The following is a 6,455-nucleotide window of genomic DNA, read 5'->3' on the forward strand; positions in this document are numbered from 1 at the left end:
GTTCTTCCTTATGTTCAGATGGAATCTCCTCTCTTGTAGTTTGAAGCCATTGTTCCACGTCCTAGTCTGCAAGGAAGCAGAAAACAAGCTTGCTCCCTCCTCCCTGTGGCTTCCTCTCACATATTTATATATGGCTATCATATTTCCTCACATCCTTCTCTTCTTCAGGCTAAACATGCCCAGCTCCTTCAGCCGCTCCTCATAGGGCTTGTTCTCCAGACCCTTGATCATTTTAGTCGCCCTCCTCTGGACACATTCCAGCTTGTCAATATCTCTCTTGAATTGTGATGCCCAGAATTGGACACAATATTCCAGGTGTGGTCTAACCGAAGCAGAATAGAGGGGTAGCATTACTTCCCTAGATCTAGACACTAAGCTCCTATTGATGAACGCCAAAATCCCATTGGCCTTTTTTTTGCCGCCACATCACATTGTTGGCTCATGTTTAACTTGTTGTCCACGAGGACTCCAAGATCTTTTCACACGTACTTCTCTCGAGCCATGCATCCCCCATTCTGTATCTTTGCATTTCGTTTTTCCTGCCAAAGTGGAGTATCTTGCATTTGTCCCTGTTGAACTTCATTTTGTTAGTTTTGGTCCATCTCTCTAATCTGTCAAGATCGTTTTGAATCCTGCTCCTGTCCTCTGGAGTATTGGCTATCCCTCCCAATTTGGTGTCATCTGCAAACTTGATGATCCTGCCTTCTAACCCTTCATCTAAGTCATTAATAAAGATGTTGAAAAGGACCGGGCCCAGGACGGAACCCTGCGGCACTCCACAGAATCATAGAATCATAGAATCAAAGAGTTGGAAGAGACCTCATGGGCCATCCAGTCCAACCCCCTGCCAAGAAGCAGGAATATTGCATTCAAATCACCCCTGACAAATGGCCATCCAGTCTCTGCTTAAAAGCTTCCAAAGAAGGAGCCTCCACCACACTCCGGGGCAGAGAGTTCCACTGCTGAACGGCTCTCACAGTCAGGAAGTTCTTCCTAATGTTCAGATGGAATCTCCTCTCTTGTAGTTTGAAGCCATTGTTCCATGTCCTAGTCTCCAAGGAAGCAGAAAACAAGCTTGCTCCCTCCTCCCTGTGGCTTCCTCTCACATATTTATACATGGCTATCATATCTCCTCTCAACCTTCTCTTCTTCAGGCTAAACATCACTTCTTTCCAGGATGAAGAGGAAGCATTGGGGAGCACCCTCTGGGTTCATCCATTTAACCAATTACAGATCCACCTCACCAGAGTTTTGCCTAGCTCACATTGGACTAGTTTCCTTGCCAGAAGGTCGTGGGGGACCTTGTCGAAGGCCTTACTGAAATCCAGGTACACTACATCCATGGCATTCCCTGCATCTATCCTACATGCCCTGAAGAATTATATTCAACCTTTGATATAATATCATTTTTTTTTTCAAAAATTGCACCACATCCCCTCAGCTGTTCCAACAGGACATGCTTCCATTCAAATAAAGTGGATTTGGTCACTAAAGAACTTTTAAGAATTCAGTTGTAATTCATGCCTAACTCAATCCATGCAAAATAAATTCTGGATTGTTAAAGAAAACATTCCCAATATGTGTAAGGTAGAATGGAATCATATGGTCGGGATCTATTTGCAATCATTTATATTAACAGAAATTGCAACCTTTACACAGTTCAGCTTTTACACAAGCCACAAGTAGCCATATGGGCCCCAGAACACATCAACAGTTGTCAAGAAAAGCCTTTGATTCATATCTAATATCTAATTTCAACTATCACCGTTGGAACAAATTTGGCACCAGGAACCTAGAGCTTCAGCCACTTCCTTGTTGCTAAAAGAGCCACCAAGATTAGCAGTATACGAGTGTTAGCATTTTCCAGGCTGCTTTTTAGAACAAAATGTTCATCTAATATGTTGGCTTATCAATTCTTGAGGATGGAAAACAGATGGTCTGCAGTCAATTTCTTCAAGAGTCTAAATTAAACCCACTGGCTTTTTCTTACTTAAAATAATGAAAGTTGAATAATATGTACTGGCAACCCTTGAAGCTCCTCTGATTTTTGGCAGCATAAGAATAGTACATTAAATCTGCACATGGTTAACCACACCTGTGGTACAATTTTGCTGATTCCAAAGGAATGAGTTTGATTGGATGAGCTCACAACTTAAAAAACAAAAAGTTTGGCCATGCTGCTTCATCATAAGTTGACAAGACATTCTTGAAGTGAGTAAAGTGCCTTTGGTAACAGTACCTCTTGACTAGGGACTTCACCAGGCGGAGCTGGGGAAAACAGAGGAAAGCAGGAAAAAGGAAGAGACCATGAAAATGAACAAAATCTGGCTACCAGTATTAAAAAAACTCTAAAATTACAACAGCAAAACAGCAGAGAGGAAACAACCAGGCACATCTTAACACCTCTCAACAAAAGATTTTCCCAGGCTCAGCCAGGCCTTCAAATGCTAATGAAGGTGGTCAGTTGAAACATTCACACCTAGCTCCAGCAGAGAAGAGCTCTTTGCCCCACCCAAGCCATTCCACAGATATATAAACCCATTGTCCTAATTCCAACAGACCTCACTACCTCTGAGGATGCTTGCCATAGATGCAGGCGAAACATCAGGAGAAATGCCTCTAGAACATGGCCCTATAGCCCGAAAAAACCCACAAGAACCTAGAAGGAGAAATTGTTTTCTTAAGATAGACACCACTTCTCTTGGCTCCTCTTGTTTCCATTTCAATCTCCTTACACTCAAGGAGACAGAAAGCATCTTTCTTAAGACAGACACAATTTCTTTCTCTGGGCTCCTCTCATTTCCTTTCCAATTGCCTTACTCTTAATTGTGGAAGTCTGAAACCTATTAGACACTGGAACTTACTGTAGTTGGTGAAAACAAAAGGGGAAACAAAGTAGTGCAATTTTGAAAGCCACAATTACTATGAAGGAGACATGAAAGAAACTGTGGTATTCCTAATGATTACATTAATTTTCAAAATTACCATTTTTTTTTGTTGTGTCAGGAACAACTTGAGAAACTGCAAGTTGCTTCTGGTGTGAGAGAATTGGCCTTCTGCAAGGATGTTTCCCAGGGGATGCCTGGATGATTTGATTTTTTTTATCATCCTTGTGGGAGGCTTCTCTCATGTCCCGCATGAGGAGCTGGAGCTGATAGAGGGAGCTCATCCGCCTCTCCCCGGATTAGAACCTGTGATCTGTTAGTCTTCAGTCCTGCCGGCACAGGGGTTTAAGCCATTGTGCCTCCGGGGGCTCAGAAATTACTATGCCAGACTCATTTAGGATTTTAGGAGAGCAATGTCAATGCTGGGTAGGAGACCACCCATAAGAACGCCCATTACACCACATCAGTCCACATCACTGATGCAATTCACCATGGACAAATTTGACAGATTCCATCCCATGTGTTTTCCTCACTTTTTCACATGCTTCAGGAGGTCAAAAGATTTTCCTTACCCTTCAGAGACTGTACGGTTCCGGTCCAGCTTACTTATCCGAATGTAACTCCCTCTATGTTCCACCTCGTAGTCTGAGAGCTGCTGGGGAGGCCCTGTCCCACCGGCTTCACAAAGGTCTCTGGTGGGGATGAGAGACAGGGCCTTCTCGGTCATGACCCCCTGCTTGTGGAATTCACTCCCAAGCAATTTTATTTATTTATTTATTTATTTATTTATTTATTTATTTCGGGTACTTCTACCCCGCCCTTCTCAACCCCCCGGGGGGGGGGGGGGCGCTCAGGGCGGCTTACAAAAAGGGCACAATTTGATGCCTACACAAAATGCATATATGTACAAAACAGCAATTAAAACAATTATCACAGTTAAAAACAATCGGTACATAACACAATCAATAAAACTAATTTCATGCTCAGCGTTCATCTTTCAGAGTTCCATAATTCCATTCCACTTAGTCAATTCCTGTCCATCGTCAAAGTCCTTTCTTTATCTGCCAGATTGTCCGAATGCCTGGTCCCAAATCCAAGTTTTCATTTTTTTTTCCTAAAGGAAAGGCGGGAAGTCGCTGATCTAATTTCCCCGGGGAGTGAATTCCACAGGTGAGAGGCCACCACCGAGAAGGCCCTGCTCTTTGTCCCCACCAATCTCACTTGTGATAGAGGCGGGATCGAGAGCAGGGCCTCCCCAGAAGATCTTCGACTCCGAGGTGGGACGTAGAGGGAGATCCATTCGGACAGATACACTGGGCCGGAACCGTATAGGATATTAGATTGCCATCTTCCCTCCTTTCCTTCAAAACCCCCCTAAAATCGTGGTTTTGGAACCAGGATTTTGGCTAGTGGGTGTAGCAGCATTCTGAACATGGAACTGGGCCTGACGATTGTTATAATGGGAAACGGCTATGTGATTATGTGATTAGGTGATTATATAATTAATTGTTACTGTTTTTAACCTTCCTTGTATTTATGATTTTATATTTGTGTTTATTGATATTATGGTATCGAATTGCTGCCTATGTTAACTGCTGTAAGTCCCCCTCTGGGGGTTGAGAAGGACGGGGTAAAAATGCTGTAAACAAAATAAATAAATAATAGTTCACAGATGAAGCAGCATGAGAGAGAGGTGGAAGTCAGCTTGCAATGTATGATGTGATCTGTGTTGCTTAGTCTATGAACCTTTTTAGAAATATGTAGACATGGGAGGGAATGTGCTGTCGCGCTTGGGGGCTATTAGTCTTAATGAAGGAGGGATGGACGTGGCACCTTTCCCCCAAGGGATTGCTTCTTGCCCTCCTACAGGAAACTGGAACTCCCAAAACCCAAAATGCTGTAAATAGCTCAAGATAAGTTTTATTTATCACAAAGTCATTTCTTCAAAGCAATGAGCTGGAAAACCTTAGAGGGGTGAATGAAAACATATGTTACAGTCTCAATTAGCCCTGGGTCCAAGGGGTTTGAAGCTGAGAAGCCTCACCAAGTTTCCTCTTTCCTCAATGGGTGTGAATGCCAGAGCAAACCACAACCCCAGTTCAGATGGCCTATGTTTTGAAGACTCAGGATCTTCCTCTGGTGCCAAAAGAACCGGTTTGAAAGCGCTTGGGATCTCCTCAATGTTATCCAGGACGATCTGGACATAAAGCATGAGTCCCAAGGGTAAAAAACCTCAGAACTGGTGCTAAGAGGTAACTTAAATCAGGGTAGTTTAGAATCAAGTCTTTTACTCACGTCCATGTGGTATGAACTCTGATGGCAGAATGAAAAGAAAAAGGGAAGCTCTCCCCTCCTGCAGGAAGAGGTGGAGCCAAACAGTACTGATTGACAGCTACAAGCAACCAATCCATACAACTATACATAAGCAGGATAAAAAAGGGGCAGGATTAAGCATGATAGAACAGTTTAAATCTTACAACTAACAGTTCTATACATAGGTGGTGCCACTCGCGCCGTCACAGGGAACGTACATGTGATGTGGTCCAAGGTGTCACAATCTTGTCTGCATACCTTTGTAATGGGGACTTCCATCCCTTCTCCATGAGCTCTTCTATCACCACCAAGTGCATGTTTTTATCTGTGAGTTTGTTTCCACCAACACACTCCAAACATTGAATTCCACAACCAAATCCCCCTTTGGCAGAGCAGTAGGATTTCAAGCATAATCAATAACTGTAGTAGTAATGTTTGCTAAACTAATGTACAAACAGAAGCAAAACAAACTTTTATCTTGTTGGAGCTTAGATCATAAAATGAGAGGGGGAGGAATTGTTTCAATTTATACCAAATCCCCAAAGAGCGATATAAAAACAAAGAACCAGACCCTAAGACAAACCGGTCTCGCACTTTCCAGTTTTCATCCACCCAAGAAGCATCTACATTGTAGAATCAATGCAGTTTGACATCATTTTCATTTCCATGGCTCAATTATATGAAATAATGGGATATTACAAGGACTTGGGCTTTCAACATGAAGGGTGCTGGTGCCTTGTCAAACTACAGTTTCCAGGATTTCATACCATTGAGCCAGGGGACCAATGGAAAACAACATGAGTGTGCAGGTACAACTGCACCAGGAGCTCCATTTTGTTTGCTTTGCATTTAATGTTTGTTATAGTCCTGAGTTTCAGGTGCTCTGCAGATAGGTGGCTTCTTTTGGCTGCAATCTTAGGGCAAGCCACCTGTCAATTATCATTAGGTTCCCTGGTCCTGCCCCCTTTTTGGGTTTTGGAGGGAATAGGAGCCATTTTGGGTTAGTCCACACAGAGAAGCCTTTCATGCATGACATAAACTAAGAGCTCCTGTAGAAAGCTTCGTCTTCTACGGCTTGGCCGTGGAGATATACAGCCCACAGCTTGGCCGGGGTTATACAACCCTACAGTTCCTTTGCTGAAGGACTTCAGTCAGCCATCACGGAAACCTGAGTTCTTTTTCCCCTGGAAGTCTACAAACCTCTGCTTGGTAAGGGTCATTCGCGGAAGCCAGAAGCAGTTGTTACCGGGTGCAGGG

Source organism: Anolis sagrei, chromosome 8 (genome assembly GCF_037176765.1).
Source record: "Anolis sagrei isolate rAnoSag1 chromosome 8, rAnoSag1.mat, whole genome shotgun sequence".
Classification (NCBI taxonomy): domain Eukaryota; kingdom Metazoa; phylum Chordata; class Lepidosauria; order Squamata; family Dactyloidae; genus Anolis; species Anolis sagrei.